General features: G+C 41.1%; 1 long non-coding RNA gene across 1 annotated transcript in view; it reads left to right on the top strand.

The window, feature by feature from the left end:
* The first annotated feature begins 15,229 nt into the window (after positions 1 to 15,229).
* LOC140685082 (uncharacterized) overlaps positions 15,230 to 17,003 on the top strand; it is an 88,568-nt gene continuing 86,794 nt past the window's right edge. The window contains exon 1 of the long non-coding RNA XR_012058277.1: positions 15,230 to 15,420. This is a non-coding gene — a long non-coding RNA (uncharacterized lncRNA). The remainder of the gene's footprint in view (positions 15,421 to 17,003) is intronic.

Below are 17,003 nucleotides of genomic sequence, written 5' to 3'. Positions count from 1 at the left end.
TGCGTGCTTCAGGCAGCATCAGAATTTCTAAACAGCCTAGTTTGGACCAGAATTTTTTTCTGGTTGCTATACATACATCATCTTCACGTGCTTGACTTGCACAGTATCTTCTTCCTTGTGGGTTTGGAACTTGATGTGTTTAGTGATGATGAAGCTGAAATGCTTTTTTGTGTAGCACAAATAATAAACACAGAAGCAGCCTCAACAGCCTTTAGGGCAGTTGTACTGTATCACAGCTATATTTTTTATATTAAAATCTGAGTGCTTGCTGCAGGGATAACATCCCAGAACAGCCCTGTGGAAAATACCTGCTCCTCATCATGGTAAATTGTAGTAAGAGAAAGTGTCTCCATTTGATGAAAAAATATCTTGCAAGCCCAAGGAAGAGGTAAAAATACACTACTAGCAATTGTATAGACTCCAATTAGATTTTCTGGGGAAAATGTATAGGTGAGAGTGCACTGGCATTTGGATTTTGCATATGCCAACTCAGTACTGTTATAAAGCATGGACAGGCTTTGCTGGAAAGCTACAGGGAGAAACATGTCACTGATGTTCAAGATGTTTATAAACAGTGTGACTACCTGCAGTCCATGCACCCAGCTCCTGAGAATTACTCTGTGTACTTCAGCCTAATTAAATACAATGGTGTCATTTTTATATTTTCAATGCAGATTCTGCTAAGGAGTCTTCAACAACTATTGTGGTGTAAGGGTTAGGTGTTTAGATGGGGGGAAAATACAGATGCAAGCTTTAGTTACATAAGCCTTTAGAAAGGTTTTGTTTCATTGCTTTTCACATTTCATCTAGTTCTTACTGGGGAAACGCTGTAGTATAGAAAAATCATTATGCAGATCAAGAAACATGAGCACGTCGCTACCATAGGACGAAAAAAATATAAATAATTAAATCTTGTGCCACCTCTTTCACAGCCCTAATCTCATTAATATAAAGCAATTTTAGAGATGGAGAAGAGCCGATAACAGCATTGGACTCATGAGATATTTCTGTTTTCCATCCATCAGGCAGGTAATTGTGGGAGTTATGACTTTGTTAGGCAGAAATGTACAGCTCTAAAGAACCGATAACTGAGCATCTCTGCTCAGCAGACAATGGAGCAGCATCCAGTAATTGAATACATCAATAAGCTTTCACATCTCGTATAACTTCAGTGCCCTGGACAGGATAGCATTAGACATAATCATATTTTGATCAGGAGAAAATAGAAGTTGGATGAAATAATATCAATTTTATTTACAGGGCAGAGAAGAAGCCATCCAGTCTGTGACAGAAAAATGATTTTTTTTTTTTTTATCTGGCTTTGATCTGGCTCTGGGCTTTGATTTGGTGGCAAATGGGTCTATAACTCATTTAGACCAGCTGCCAGGCTTTTTCAAAGCACAGAACATTAAGCAGAATCCTGCTTCAAGGAATAAATACACAATCAACATAATAAATGGTGACAAAACAGCCCCAGCTCATTCTTTACAGTTTGAAGTTGCTACAGCCTACATGAAACACTGTAGATACTTAGCTCTAATAGTGCTTATTGATTTGTGGCATTCTTGGGCCAAAGAGCATTTCTTGTGTAAAATGTTAAGAATGACAGTTCAAGGGGGCTTGATGGGGTTGGGGAGTGCCTTTGTGTGAATTTTATTTGCAATAACACTTGCAGAGTGTGGCAGAAGAGGAAGGATCATTGGGGAGGGTGGAAGGGGGGTCAGAGTGAGGCCACAGCCTGTGAGCCTGGCCAGGGCTGTCAGAGGAGATGGGCAGTGCAGGGTGGCACAGGGGGAAGCCCATGACACCTCTGTTCAGTGGGGCTGGGGTGAGCAGAGCAGGGGGGATGCTCTCTGCTGGCAGAAAGTCCCGAGTGTTCTGTCCCTTGCAGGAGGAAGGGCAGCACATGCTGGATCTCCTTGCCAGAGCCTGGCACTGTTGGGAGCTGGGCTTGCTCCCTGCTGGCCTGGGGTGCAATGATTGCAGAAGGCTTTGCACCCCTCATTCCATGCAGAGCTGGGTGTCTTTCAGCTGCCTTTTGTGTGGAAAACTGTATTTTTGAGCCCAGCCTCACTTCAAGCCTCACTGTTCTCCCCCAGCCCTGCTCTGAGAGGTGTTTTCTCTCCTCAAGAATCTTGTAGTCTCCTTCTGACATGAAGCTGCACTTCACTGAGGGCTGCCTTGTGCACTCCTGTGTGGATAAAACAAGTGTTGTCACGACGCTGCTTTACAGGGGCTGACAGCCCTGCCTGCTCTGCTGGGGTGGAAGAGGCTGAGGTTTGGCTGTGGAGAGCATCAAAGGCTCCAAAAGTTCTTCTCAGGCTGGAAGAGAGATACTGAGCAAAGCTTTTTCTGACATGGTCAGGCAAAGCCAGGGTCCTCGTAAGACAGGAAAGCTGAACAGGACAAACACACGTCAAACCAATATGGTTAATCAAACATTCTCCCTTTATTAGTGAGAAGATGACAGTTTATATACACTTCTATATAGTTTACAGTTTACAAAGGCACTCTCATTGGCAAGCTAACATTGTTTGTCTTTGTCTTAAAGTGGACTAAACTTCACACTATAAACCTATACTATAAACCTATACTACTTCACCCCCAGACAGCCCAGTGCTCCCCATCACACCTTAATGTAATTTCTAATTGTGCCACAAACTCTTAATTTCTAACTGCGTCACAGGCTGGAGGCCTCACAAGGCCCAGATCTGAGGCCTAGACTGGAGTGGCTCAAAGCTCATTCCAGACATAAATCATGGCCTCTCTCTCTCAGAAGCGCTGCAACAGTCAGGGGATGTGCATTGTATACGCAAAGGTTCATAAATTACAGATTTATGTCTATTTTTCTTCTGTTTCTCTTTTATTCTCTGCCAAAACTAAGCAGTGGGGTTTGCAGGAGGCAGCAGCTGGAAGACGGAATCAGGCAAATGCTAAGAAGGAAAGAGGACTTTTAATCTGAGTTGGAATATGCCTGTTAACAAGCTTTCAAGTGAAACAATAGGATTCTGTGCTTTGCAGTCAAAACAAAGCCAAAAAGGTTTTATCCTAGCACAGGTTGTGCCCTTAAATCAGAGCACTTCATTAGGATCATAAGCAAGAATTCAAAGTGAAATTTGATGGCTTATGTTACATAGGTCTGACAAGAGGATCCTCTTAAAACATGATTTTCTATATTAAAGCATGTTTAATGATGTAAATATAATATCATGGTTATTTGTTCCTCTTCTTTAGAGCTACAATAATTGGACCATATCAATTTTCTCTCTTTTCTGCTCTCATCTCAGTTTCATTCTAGTCTGAGATGTGGATCATTATCCCATGGTACAGACTATTTGCCTTGGCAGATTCTAGGGAGAAAATAGTTCAATTACTTGAGCTGTTTTGGATAGGCAGGATAAATTTCTACGAAATCTTTTTTGCAGTTCCTGATTTTTTTTCAATAAGGAGCTTGCTCTGAAATAGTTGGCAAGAGACAAATCAGGGTTTAAATTTGGGAAAAATAATGGAGATTCTTATGCTCCAAGTGAAACTATTCGAGTAATGTATTTTTTAACATGGCTATTCCTTTTATTTCAGTGAATTAGGAGTCTGGGGGTGACAAGCTTTGGAGGTGGAGTTTGCTGTCCCTGCAGCCAGTTGACCACTTCAGAGAAAATCCTCACCCACTATGTAAAAGGTCCAAAAATGGAATGTAGGGCTCCTCGAGTTGCTGAGTGGTAGGAGAATTACTTTTCCAGTTGAGGTTTCTTGCCTCTTTTGGGCTAGATTGTGGCGTTCTGTTATATAAGAGGTGGAAAATGAAGTTTTTACAGACACACATGTGCACACACTCCCCCATTTGAAAGAAAATTACTCCAAAATATTTTCCTGGAGCCCCAAAGCAATTGCAAAACTAAGAGAGCACTTCATTTCAGTGAGCACCAGCAAAGAGCATCTTGGGCACCATCCTATGATCTGTAAAAACACTCACTGGAGTAGCTGAAATGCATCAAGTCCATTGAGATCAATGGGTCTGAGGTGTCCTTCCTTGTCCTTGTGGGTATTGTAATGCAAGGATAATTGATTAGATCCCTAATCTGATGTGTTACTGCTTAAATCATAATGTCTGAGCTACCTCAAGCTCCTGAGGTCACATCAACAGAGGTGGTATTGTGAAAAAAATCAGATTTTTGGAAGCACAGTGTGAGGGGGTGAGAAAAACTTGACTTTTGAGAGTCTTATTAGCAGGAGTGTATTTTAGCTCTGCATGCTCAAAAGCAATGTACCATCCCACCAGGGCTTCTGGATTCAGTCATTATTAATCTAAAATTTTGCTTTTATCAATAAAACTTTTCTCAACACTTTGTGTTCACTCCTTGCATTTAAAATACGAAGATACAGCAAAATAATTGTTTCAGGTTTTCTACCTGTCAGGATGTTCCTTCTTCTCATTAATCTGTGTAACAGGTTGATTGGCTTCAGAATGTCCTGGGGAATAAAAAAGAAATGTCAGCTGTGTTATCATGTGCTGGGTGAGGGAGAGCTGCCTGGTGAGAGACAGATCACAGTGATTTATGCAAAGTCTGGTGTTCATGCAGCTCACACTGCAGTGTGCTGGTGAGCACTGAGCTCCCACAAAAGGGGAAGACTTTATCTCAGCTAGAAATCCTGTGCTTTACTTGAATTTGGTCTTATTTTAGGGATTCTTAAAATTTATCTGTCACCACATGCATTTGAATTTGGAAAAAAAGATCAGGGTGGTTTGGGGGCTGTAAACCAGCAGAGGCAAAGAGGCCTGGGCATGGAACTGGGCTGTGAGCAGAAGGAATTGGTCACTCCAAAAAGCCCCACCAAGGTGCATTTTCTCCTCCTTGCCACATTGGCCTCTCACACCCAGACCTAGGAATTCCCTTGAGGTGTTGGGTTAAATTGTGAATTTGCAGTTGGGGAACAAGTCTTGAGAACTCCTGCTTCCCACTGGGAGTGATTTCAGGAATTCCCTTGAGGTGTTGGGTTAAATTGGGAATTTGCAGTTGGGGAACAGGTCCTGGAGACTCCTGCCTCCCACTGGGAGTGATTTCAGCCTTTACAGCTGCCAGGGCTGTTGTTGAGCTGGAGGCATGAGCAGGGCAGGGTGTCTGAGGGTCTGTGACAGTGTCCTCAGCCCTGGTTGGGGATGTTGATGTGTCCTGTGAAGGGCCAAGAGTTGAATTTGGATGGTCATTGTAGGTTCTTTCCAGCTCAGGATATTCTGATTCTGCTTTTCCCTGAGTCATCAGCCAAGTCATGCTCAGCCATCAGTGACTGACACAGCCAGACACAAATATTTAGTATTCATCTATCTTGGAGCTTGTAATAGCCAAAATTAAATAAAGTCAACTTAAATAAGGCAAACAATCCCTGTGAAAAAATTACCTTTAAATAAACTTTAGAGGCTTTTTCTATTTTTTTCATTTATGTATTTTTCTTAAATAATGGGAAAATCAGGATGTGTGGTTGAAAAGCTGGATTGTAACTCAGATAATGACAAAATTTCTGATCATTTCTGTAATGTAATGAAAATGCTTTCTGAAATGACAGTTTATATGCTGAGTTCAAAATGGCTTGAAATTAAAATTTAAAATAAGACATTAAGCCAGGAAATAAATCTGAAAAATGGTAATGGCCATACTGTATTGAAACTTGTTAAAAAATCACATAACTGTGGACATAATTAACAGTTCTAATAGCTGCATTAATAGAGGTTTCATGCTAAATATTACACTGATGTTTATTTTCTCACTTATTTAGCAATGTGCATTATTAAGGCACTAGCCTTTATTCTAGTTTTAGGTAGTTCAATGCATAAATAAGCACAACTTTTAAAATTAATTTTGGTTGGAATGATCATAGTAAGGCAGTTCAATGATCAGCTTTGCTTAGAGATTTATTCTCTTGGATTAGTTTCATGTTATCAATTTCTCTATAGTAGCTACAATTTTTTTCCCAGTGAAGTAAATAAACTTGAATGAACTGGGTGGGTTTTTAGTTTGATGGGGAATTTAATCTAATTTCTGTCTGCACTAGATGACAGAAGTGCACTTAAAATACTGGTTCAATTTAGTCTGCAAGTGCTTTAGACTGGAGAATAATCTGTAATTAACTGAGTATTTTACTAACTTTCTACTTAGCCATTAGTTTAAAGGGTTCATTTTAGTAAACCGAAGAATGTAAGGATCTTTGTAAATAAAAATCCCCTTAAAATATTCTTCTAGAACTACCTTTATTACTCAGTTCCACAATGGCATTGTTTGAGGATTTTTTTCCCTTTCATTTCTTGTCTTTATCTTGTTGACTGCGGAAAATAAAAAAAGACAAAGGAGACAAAGACTTTAGGAGAAAGTAGACAAAACCCCTTTTTTGAAAGAGCAGATCTTGCAGCTTTTTAAACCTCCTGTGATTTGGAATTTGCTGTGCTTACTTCTTAAGTATTTGCTGGGGAAGGGAAACGAGAAACAAAGCTAAATAGGAGTTATAATCTTCCTTATTGCTCTGTAAGTGGTCAAGTAACCACCAGCCACAGAAATGCAGGAGTTACCAGAGGGAAGCTTCTGCTAAGGCACCCCTGGGAAATGAGCCTCTTCTGTCCCCCGTGCTGCTGAAATATACTGATGAATTTCTGTGTATCACAGAGTCATAGAATCATTAAGGTTGGAAAACACCTCCAAGATCTTCAAGTCCAGTTTTGACTGAGTACCACCATGGTAACTAAACCATCTTGTGCAGTCCTGCATCTGCTTGGGGGATGTTAGGAGTTTTTAGCACTTCCAGGCAAGATATATGTTGTCTTATGCCACCTGAGAGGGAAAAGTGCTTTTCAGCTCCAGTGTGTGGATTTGCCTTTTGAGGCACCAAAACTTGCTTCCTTCCAGTTTAACTGCTGTTTATGCACACAGTTAAAAATAAAAGCAAGCACCTGTCTATTATTTTTAATTACATTTTTCCAGACCTGGAACAGAAAAGTAAGATATCCAACCATTTTGACCCTGATGTTAATTGCTTTGAATAAAAAAAAATACCACCTGTCAACTGTAGCAGAAAACATATGCTCAGTACAATAGCGTGCAAAGCAAGTGCTATACAGCTCATCTTCAAAAATTACCTCCTTATGATTAATCTTCCTCTAATGGACATACAGTAAAAATTGCCACAAATAATGGTTTGAGTTTTCAGAAGAACGTATTTGCTGTCTGGTGTGAAAAATGCATTCTCCATACACAAGTGGCCCTCAAATTATGTCTGTGCGTGTGAGCTGGGAAATGAAAAGTTGTCTTGTTTTAGTGGTGAAAAACTTGTTTGCTGGGATCAAAACTTTTCCTCTTTCCATAAGTGGGAATAATTGGCAAGGATATCTGTGAAGCCATGATTTCATTTCTCTCCAAAATCCCTCTAAAGTGGTTCCCTTTATTTACCTCTTTACCCAGAGGCTTGGAATAAAACATCTTCATTACATTCATGTGAGTAGATATTATCTAGAGGCATGTGTGCCAGGTAGGTTAGCTGCCTCTGGGAGGAAAAAGCAGGGTTCAGTTCCCACATGCACAGCCAAGGGTGTTTTGGCCAGAGGTAAATTACTTCAGACATGTCTTTCTCCTTCAGCAGCAAGGGTGAAACCTGACAGAGAAGCTGCCTTTCCTGAAGTGCATTAAATACAAGAGCATCACTTTAAGAAATGAAACCTGCAGCATAAAGACATTTTTCTTGGCCTTTATTGTCCCAATTTGTGAGGCTGAGTAGAGAAAGGGCAAACAGGGAACAGCAGTAATGGAAGAAGTAGAATTGCAAAAGAAGTACATTAAAAAAAAAAAAAAAAAGCCTAGATTGTCTGGTCTTAAAGACTGCACTAACTTATGTGCTAGCATAGCACAGAGTGCATTGGGATTTAGGTATTGATTTTAGGGACCTTTTGATTCCTGAATGCTCTGATGAAAACATGGCATTTAAAGTTTCTTTTGTTCATCTTGCCATCAGTAGCAGATGTGTCCTTTGTAGTGATGCTCTGAGAAAGCACCTGAGTTTTTGCAGAGGCATCCAGCCCCATGAATACAACAGCAGCTGGGAAAAGGGACTTTGCCTCTCTGAAGGGAGGGATTGTGTCACTGGTGTGATCAGTGCAGGGGCAGCGTCTGGCTTTGGTGACCCTGGGGACAGAAACCTGAATGGCTCTTGCAGCAGGGTAAGAGGGGGTTTGTGACAGCAATCAGCTGAGCTGCACTCCCAGAGATGACTTTCCAACAGCTTTGAATGTTTCATTGGTAGTAAGGAGCAGCTCTACTGCCTGTCAGACCCTGGGAAGTGTTGTTTCGATTAGGGAACGAAACCAAGAGTTTGTCTGGCAAATACACCTGAATCCTGAATACTGATGCAACGTGAATTCCAAAATTCATGTTTTTTGATTAGTTAGGATGTTTTTGAGTAGCATTTGTTGATGGACCAGCAGCATGTACATGATAGCGTTGTGAAGGTAAAAAAAGACATCTTAGTTTGATATTGATCAAGGTACATCTTGTGTAGCAAATACTGAAACATAAGGTGTTATTCAAGCTTCAAAGCAAACACCAGCCAAGTTCATGCTTTATTCAGCATCATAAGCTGCATTTTTCAAAGTCCTAATCATAGTTCTTGTGGTATTTCTTGCACTGAAGCTTTGGGAGGAGCTGACTCCAGGTACTCACAGCTGTCAGCACAGCTCAGTTCTAATGTGATGATCTGCATCCTGGTAATGACATGATCTGAAGCCATCTCAGACTGCTGCATTTTACAGCTCAGTTAAAGTGCCCACTAAGAAATTCATAAAGCATGTTGTCCACATTTACTCTCAGGTTAATGGAAATTTCTCTGGAAAACCCTCAATGTTATCCTTTACTTAACACATTCCCTGCAGGGATGTTCTCTAGGTGTTAATGTGTGTGAGCCAAGGGAGGTGAATTCAGTTTCTGTAGACATCAGCTAATTCCTTTTTTTCTTTCTTGCCCTTTCCAAGAGAAAAATATGGAATTTGGAATATCTTTGTTCCCCCTTGCCCCTTGTCCCTGCATGCACACAGTTTATATTTTGTTAATGACTTTGTAACAAGTACTTAAAGGCTTGGTTCAGTCAATCTATGTCTTTATTCCAAAACCAGAAAAAAAATCCAGACTGAGTTAGATACATATTGCTGTGCATAACTGTGTGATCTGTTTGACTGTGATGTTGTTTGAGGCAAACTAATTCCCTCTCCTAAAATTTAACCCCAGAAAATGCCTCGTGGTACTGGGACCAGTTATGTTCTGCTTATGGCATAGAATTAAAGGAGGCGTGATTTCAATTGTCCTTGTTTGCCATCTGAGCTTTAGAAACCTGTCTGTACCACATGGTGGAAACCTGGGAGAAGGAACTGTAATCCCTTAATCCTGGATTAAGCATCCTGTGTATCTCTAGGATGACATCCCACGTTAACATTGCAGTTGTGAGCCCTGTGAGCTTCCCCCTGAGGGACAACTTGGCACTGTCTATTCATGCAATTGTCCAAAACTGTATTTAAATGTCCCTTTTTTAAAGCTGCCCTGTGTCTGTTGGCAGACTCAAGAAACCCCCTGGCATCTGTGGCTTGCACAGTTTCCTGCAATTGTATTGTATTTTGTGGAATTTAGCTTCATCCCCTTGGTCCCAAGTATGATCACCTGAAATGTATTAATAAAATACTCACTGCAACAAACAACACCTGGCTCAACAAAAAAATGTTCTGCTGGGAGGTGCTGTCCCATTTTTCCAGTGCATCCCATTGTGTGCCCAGGTTTCCAGTTTATGCCTCCTCTGGTCTGCAGCCTTGGCTTTACCACTGGTACAATCTCATCCACTAGAAATTTTTATTTCTTAAATGGTTCACATGCAAATGTGCTAAGAGAAGGGCTGGGAGAGAACACAACCCATGGGCTGCTGGGGAATATAAAGCTTTCCTCACAGCAGCAGGAGCAGCTTGCCAGCCTCCCAAGCAAAGACAGCAGAGTTATAACAAGGTCCCTGCCTTAACAAAGCTTTGAAGGCTTCTCTTCAAATTCTTCACCTTCCATGCTTCTGCCCTGCTTTGAGATATGAATAATTCTTTATCATGGACAACAGCTCTGTTTTCTGAGAAAACATTATATGATGTCTGCCTCTTCCAGAAATAGCACATTTCTGCAAGGGGTCTTGCATAAATAAGGATGGTTTTTTTCCTTGCCACTGAAATGCTGATTTACTGATGCAGAAAGCATCCTTCTTGAAAACAGCTTATTTCAGTAATATTTCACAGTGTCAGGTGCACAAGTAAAGGGAATCATCACATTAGACATTAGCAGTAGGTATTTTATTGCTTATGCCTCCTGTAAAATCAGACTCATGTTTTGCTCAGCACAGAAGAGGCATATCCTTGCAGAGAGCTATTGATTAATGGTCTGCTAGGCTGCCATTTACAGGTGGTAACTTCACTGCTGCTGGAGTGGCTGGATTTGCATGTGGAATATAATTAAAGGCAAAATAAAATATTACCGGAGACATTACTGAAGCGATGGCATTTTCCACACTCTCCTTTCAAACCTGTGATAATTAATTGATGTCTCATTATTAGATTATTATGAAAGATGGACTAGGTATGAATTGCAACTGAACCTACAGCATCATCAGCTAACACACTAGTTCAATGGTTCATAAACCAGATGTATAATTATCCTAACATGACAGATAATAAATATATAGTGTGGATAATTCCTATCAAAGGTGATCACACAAGCAAACTTTGGAAGAGAGGAATTTTTTTTGACTACTTTTTCTAAAAAGTTATCCCTTCTGCTTGCTTTTGTGCAAGTTGCTGGGTATAATACCATGAACTTAAGTGGGAGATATGTTTCCAAAGCATATTCAGCAATAAGTTATTTGCATTCAAACTCAATACACTTATTTTTCTGCCGCTATTTTGTAAGTTCATGTCAAAACTTTATATTTGATTTACCTGTATAAATCTCTGAAAAGCAGAATCACAAGAGTCAGGAAAGGCATCTTTAAAGGACTTCCTATGGTGACTGTTGCTAAGGAAACCTTCATATTGCACCAGGTTTTGAAATGCCTGTAGCATCTGAAATACACAGCTGAATCTCATATATCCAGATCCAAATTAAGGGTGACAGGTAAGGGGGTATAAGTCACTCTGTGTCCCAGTTATGGAGAAATAACAGATAGGAGCTGGATGCAAGAAACACCCGGGGATTCATGATTTGAGATAGTAGATGCTGTGTGCTCCTGAGATTCTGAGCTTGCGAGCAGAGGCAAGCTGCTGAAGTGTACAGATGATGTATCGACCTAGACAGGAGTGACTAGCTGGGGGTCATAGCAACATCTGGGTACAAAGGGAGTTCAACTGCAGATTAGTGCATGCTATTAATTAATACTGTACTCCAATTACACAAGGGAGCAGCGGAAGGTTCCCAAAGTGGGGCAATTTGCACAGATGCTACAAGTGACGTCATGTGTTTTGGCCAGGGGCAGCCACTTGTTACTTGAATTGGTTTTTCCTCCTCCCTCCTCCTATTTTTCTGTTTATCTTGGAGACGTACATTGTACAGGAGAGGGGCTTGGGTGTTACCCTCATTTTCAACACAGCTGAAGCACAGAGGTACACAATTAGTAGTGACTAGCACCCACCCAAATCCTGTTTCAGTGCATCCTTTATCAGCTGCTCCAAAGATGGAAAATTCTTCAAACAGGGGATTTCAGTTGAAACTCTGCTTCTGTTGGCCTCCTGCATCCTTCCTTTGTGTAGCCTGAGCACAAGCAAGTCAGAGCAGGCCCAGAAAGACAGAGGGCTTTGGCAGCTGCCTGGGAAGAACAAGACTGTTTAATTGTGTAAAACACTCTTGCATGTCTGAGAGAACACTTGGGCTTGCATTTACAAGAAATCTCTTTAGAACTATACTTAGTTGCTTAACAAAGAATAAAATATGTACCTGAATATCCTCTCTACATGTAACCCTGAGTAGAAGTTTGCACTGAGCTAGGAAATTAAACTTCTTCTGGTTGGAGAGGTAATAGCTGCTGCTGATTGGAAAGTGTCTGTCAGAGAGAACTTCTTAAAAACTGAGATTCAAGTGTACTTCTAAATATGGCATAATCCATTAAAGTGGGACGAGTGCTGCTTCCAGAGTGTCTGTAGAGTTGGTTCACTGATCTTTGGGAAGTTTCACTGTCATGGAGATAGAAATAACACCTCTTCAACAAGAGATTCAGGTTCTTCTGCAAATGCTTTCTGGCCATTGCTTGTCCCTGAAATATCTGTACTCTTTCCATAGACACAGTGTCATGTTGGTGAGCAATGTGCAGAGTTAGGGCTTGAATTCCTGAGCACACGTTGCTGCTCACAAGCATAAATGGTAATAAAAGCTACCTCAGAACACCATAACTAATTGTGCATGTTTTTATCTCCTTTGTTTCACTTCTTTTATAATGTCACTTTACATAAGCAAGCTCAAAAATAAAATTCCTGACAGCTGAGAAGTGTGGCAAATTCTGAAATATGTTTACACTACACAAACGTTGAAATGCATGTAATGTGAATATAAATTTCAGGGACTTGCTAAATAAAAGATTATAGCTGTTTTGTAGGATGTTGCAACAGATTTTGGGCTCTGTGCAAGGAAAGGTGTTTATTTCTTAGGTGTGTAACTAGACATTTATATGTGTAAGTTGCTGCCTTTGTGCTAATGAAAATCAGGTACAAAATCAGAGTGTTTGCCATGGATAACCTAACTTCTCACTTTAAAATGTGGGATTTTGGCTGTTTTGCAGTTTAGTTTGTATTTTCTTTCATACCAGTGTAATCAAACGAATATTTTTGCTACTTCTAGGATCAGTGCATTTGTTTGTTTGTTGCCCAGATTGCTCTGCAATGCTACTTCTCTTACTTGAGAAAAGCTAAAAATAAGTTGCAAGACTGATCTGCTGACTCTGGAAAAATTGTTGCTCAGGCAACCTGATCTTTTTCATAACTTTGTGGCTTCGACCATCTGATGGTTCCAGTAGGTAAACCTGTGAAATCTTCAACATTTCCATTCTGCAGGAACTCCCCTTGTTGTGAACAAGTTTTCATTCACAACTATCATGGAAATGAACCTGTTTTTCCTTTGGGGGGAAAATTATGAAATTTTAGAGGCTAATAAAGCAAAATGTTGGTGGTAGTGATCTTTAGCTGGTGTTCAGAGTTTTCTTCTGTGCCTGGGGGGGTCCCAAGTATTTGGAGCCACATGGCAGGACTGTGCAAGCTCTGCTTCTGCCTCAGGGCAGCCTGAGCATTGTCCACCCATGGATGCTGATTTTGGTAGCAAACTGGCTGCCTCTTTTGGCAGGTTCCCTCTTCTTTCCCTAAAACCTCCTTGCAGTTACACTTCTCAGCAAACTCCAGCTAGAAGTCCTCCTGCTTCCAAAAACTTGGGCAGAAAGCTTAAGAAATGTTGCAGAATTAATTGTAATTTCCAAAGCTCTGTGGATTTATGCCATGAGAATCAGCCACAGGCTCTCAGATGTCACCATCAATGAGAAAATGCCCATTGACTTAATGAGAAATAAATGGGTCCAAATCCACCAGTTTCAGCTGATGCACAGAGCTGCACTTTCAGTCAGGGGGAAATACTGTCAGCTGAAGCATCAAGAATGCTGCCCCTATTTTTTCTGGAAGTAGATTAAAGAAACAAGATCAATACAGCATGTAACATGTCCTGAGAACTTACTAGCTAGTTATCCACCTTATTAAGAGGAAGAATGAAATAAAGCTCAATTTCATTCTGCATAGTTTATTCAAAGTGAATGAATGAGCAGGCAAAGATTGCTGTGTTTATACATTTTTCATAGAGGCTTTTGATAAAAAGCAGAACTAACCATTTAAGTTTAATTGCATTCAAATAAAGAACTATTTCCCATGGCTGCTGAATAATACAACATTGTTTTTGTTCTACTGTGTTCAAAAACAAAGGCATTTCGTAGTAGCTTGGGAGGTAAGATGTAAAAGCCTTTATTTATATCTACTGGGGAGAGGGGCGGAAGGAAAGTAATTACAGTCTGACAGACAAGACTTGCTCAATCTCAGATGCTGGGAGATAAATGAGGTTTGAAATGAGAACATCAGAAAAAGGGATTTTAAAGAGTTAACAGCCCTGCCTCTACAGTGAGTGCCTCTGTTCAACCAGAGGCAGTTATGATGTTTTGTATTGATAGCTTGTACTGTGAAGTCTGAAATTCCCCAAAGATTCACTCTATATGGAGTCACTGCGAGAGACTGCACTGTTCAGTCCTCCCGAGAACTGCAATTGCTGCTAACAAGGCATTGAGGAGTGAAACACTGACAATTGTATTGCACACACACTTTGCCATGATACCAGAAAAACAAACAGGATGTTAGAAATTTGTACCATTTCTAGTGAGCCTTAGCATATCTCGGGACACAGCAGCATCCTCCCTTTCTTTTGTTGCTAACTTATGTTGTTTTATGCTCAAGGATCTGAATCTGAATTTTTCACATAGTCTACTGCTAATAAGATAAATTTTTTTTAAGCAGAAAGGAGAGAAAGAATGTGGGAGAAAACTCCTGCCAGTAAGTTTGCTTATGCAGACAGTCTAAATTTTTGGCAAAAGAAGGTTTTCCTATTTTAAGGTGAACTGTTGAACCCTGAGAGCCAAGTCTGTCAGCACGAGCAGTGCACGTGTTTGCTTTGTGGTTGAGTGTCCAACTAGGTACAAGTGAGACAGTTTCACTGAGGTTTCAGTCTGAGAACAGTTAAGGATGCAAGGAGCAGACTGAGGGCCCTGACTTGTCCCACCTGACCGCTGGGTGACAATTCTTCAGCTGCACAAGTGGCAAAGGGAGCAGTGTGTCCCCTGCCAGGCACTTTTGTTCAGCCTCTCATGTTGAGTTAAAATATTGCTGCTTTCAACTGGTGCTGGCAGTGGCAGTGCTGAGCCTCAGCAGCAGATGTGCTGCCAGTTTTCCAGCTCCTGTAAGGAGAACTCTGTGGAGCCAATGCCCCACGCAGCCCCCAGTGCTGCCTGGGAGGGCTGGCAGGCAGATCTCAGGTATGAGTCTCAATGGTGGTGTCACAGCCCAGCTGATGCTGCAGGGTGAGCAAAACCAGGGCTAAACTTGCTGGGGTTTGTCCAGCACAGAGCTGCTCTGTTACATTGTGCTCATGGGCATTCTGTGTCCCCTTCCCCAGGACCCTGTGACTCTGATCAGATAACCCTGGACCCTCCTTTCTGCCCTGACAGGGTTAGAGAGAGCCAAGGAGCCCTCCCTGTCCAGAGCCTGGATAACCCCCTGACATTTCCTGTTCGTCCTCTTTGCCCCGCTCTCCACATGGACATCACAGAATAAAGAGAGCTGCACCAACATACATTGGGGTAAGAGCCTCTTTTGGAAATCTTTGCCATCTCCTGATATTCCTCCCCTCAAAGCCTCGGATCTCTGGGCTAGCCTGATAATTTAGGGGGCTGACAAGGGGGGAAACATCACTGGCCTGGCCCAGCTGCCCGTGGTCACAATGCCTCGGTGCAGTTGTGGTGACTGAGCCCTGCTGAGAGCCCGGGACTCACAGCCAGGCGCACAGTGCCAAGGAAGGCTTTGGTGCTCTGCCTGCATAGCATGTGGGCAAACTAATTTTTCTCATGTTTAACATCTTTGCTCACTCCTGTTCATCAGTATCTCAATATTGTGCTTATTTATCTTCCTTCAGTTTTCTTATTAAAACCATACTGGAGAACATAATTACTCACCCCCATTTTGCAAATGTTTTTCTGATCGTTCACTTGAGTAAATCAAAGCCCAAAGAAATCATCATTATTAACCATCCAATTGACTGTTTTGTTCAATGCCAACATGGCTCTGTGTGTTGGCCTGGGGACTGCAACTAAGAACAGGAAAAACATCCCCAACCCAAAAGTCTTTTATTCCTCACAGAAAACATCTGGTACTTTGGGCTGATCTATTGAGATGGAGGCTCTATTCACATAGGCTGTTGCCTCAACTAAAGATAAATTATATTCTTGCAGAAAGACTTTTAGTTAAAAGGTGGTGGAAAGTTATACTTCTGAAGTCCAAAGTGACGTCTATAGCCTAATAAAGCACACTCACACTAAAACGTAACAGATTGTCTGTAACGTTTAAATCTCTGTTTTAAAAAACCACTAGCAGTACAACTGTTTAATCAAAAGTATTTTTTAACACCATGTTTACTTCTGGAAATATTGATTAGTGCCTCAATTCTTACAAAAGGGCAGAACAGAAATGTGGAGATAAACACTGTTAATGTCTCGTCTGTTGTTTCCACTGAACTATGCAAACCATGAGCTTGGCAGGCAGCAGGCTGGTGGGAACACTCACATTACTCACAGCCAGAGAAGCTGAGCCCCACTGAAGCCAGGCCTTTGAGTTATAGGAGGTGACTCTGATTCCATGATTTCTGTGCTGGTGCTGTTTTCCTTTCCCTGGCAGTGTATTTAAAGGCAGTTAAGGCTAAGTATGCTGATACTCTGATCCCAGACATGGAGTGAAAATATATTAAATCTGCCCCAATTTACTAGAAAAGCAGTGCTTCACATGTTTATGGAGGGCTCACACACACTGCAGAGTATTTCTGACCATGAACCTTTGGTTACTTTGGTCTTTTGAGAAAAAAAAAAAAGGTTCAAAAATATTTTGGTTATCTCAACAACACTGATTATTTTTCAAGCATGTGCAAACATATAGGACAATGTGCTTGGGAAAGCTTTTCCTGATGTGCATAAAGTAAATTCCATTTCAGAACAGCTGGGTTAGTGTAGGGTTTACTGAGATTCAGTGAGAAATACAGATGTGCTCTGCAAAACCATAGAACATCTGTAATGTTTAAGAGGTGGAGAGAACCTTGCAAATAACCACAGTTCTCAACTACTCACACATTGCCTTTAAAAATTCAGTAATAAAATTGTCTTCCTTGTTTTGCCTT

This window comes from Taeniopygia guttata, chromosome 14, assembly GCF_048771995.1.
Source record: "Taeniopygia guttata chromosome 14, bTaeGut7.mat, whole genome shotgun sequence".
Taxonomy (NCBI): domain Eukaryota; kingdom Metazoa; phylum Chordata; class Aves; order Passeriformes; family Estrildidae; genus Taeniopygia; species Taeniopygia guttata.
The sequence above is the reverse complement of the archived record's forward strand: the minus strand, read 5'-3'. Positions and strand labels throughout refer to the sequence as shown.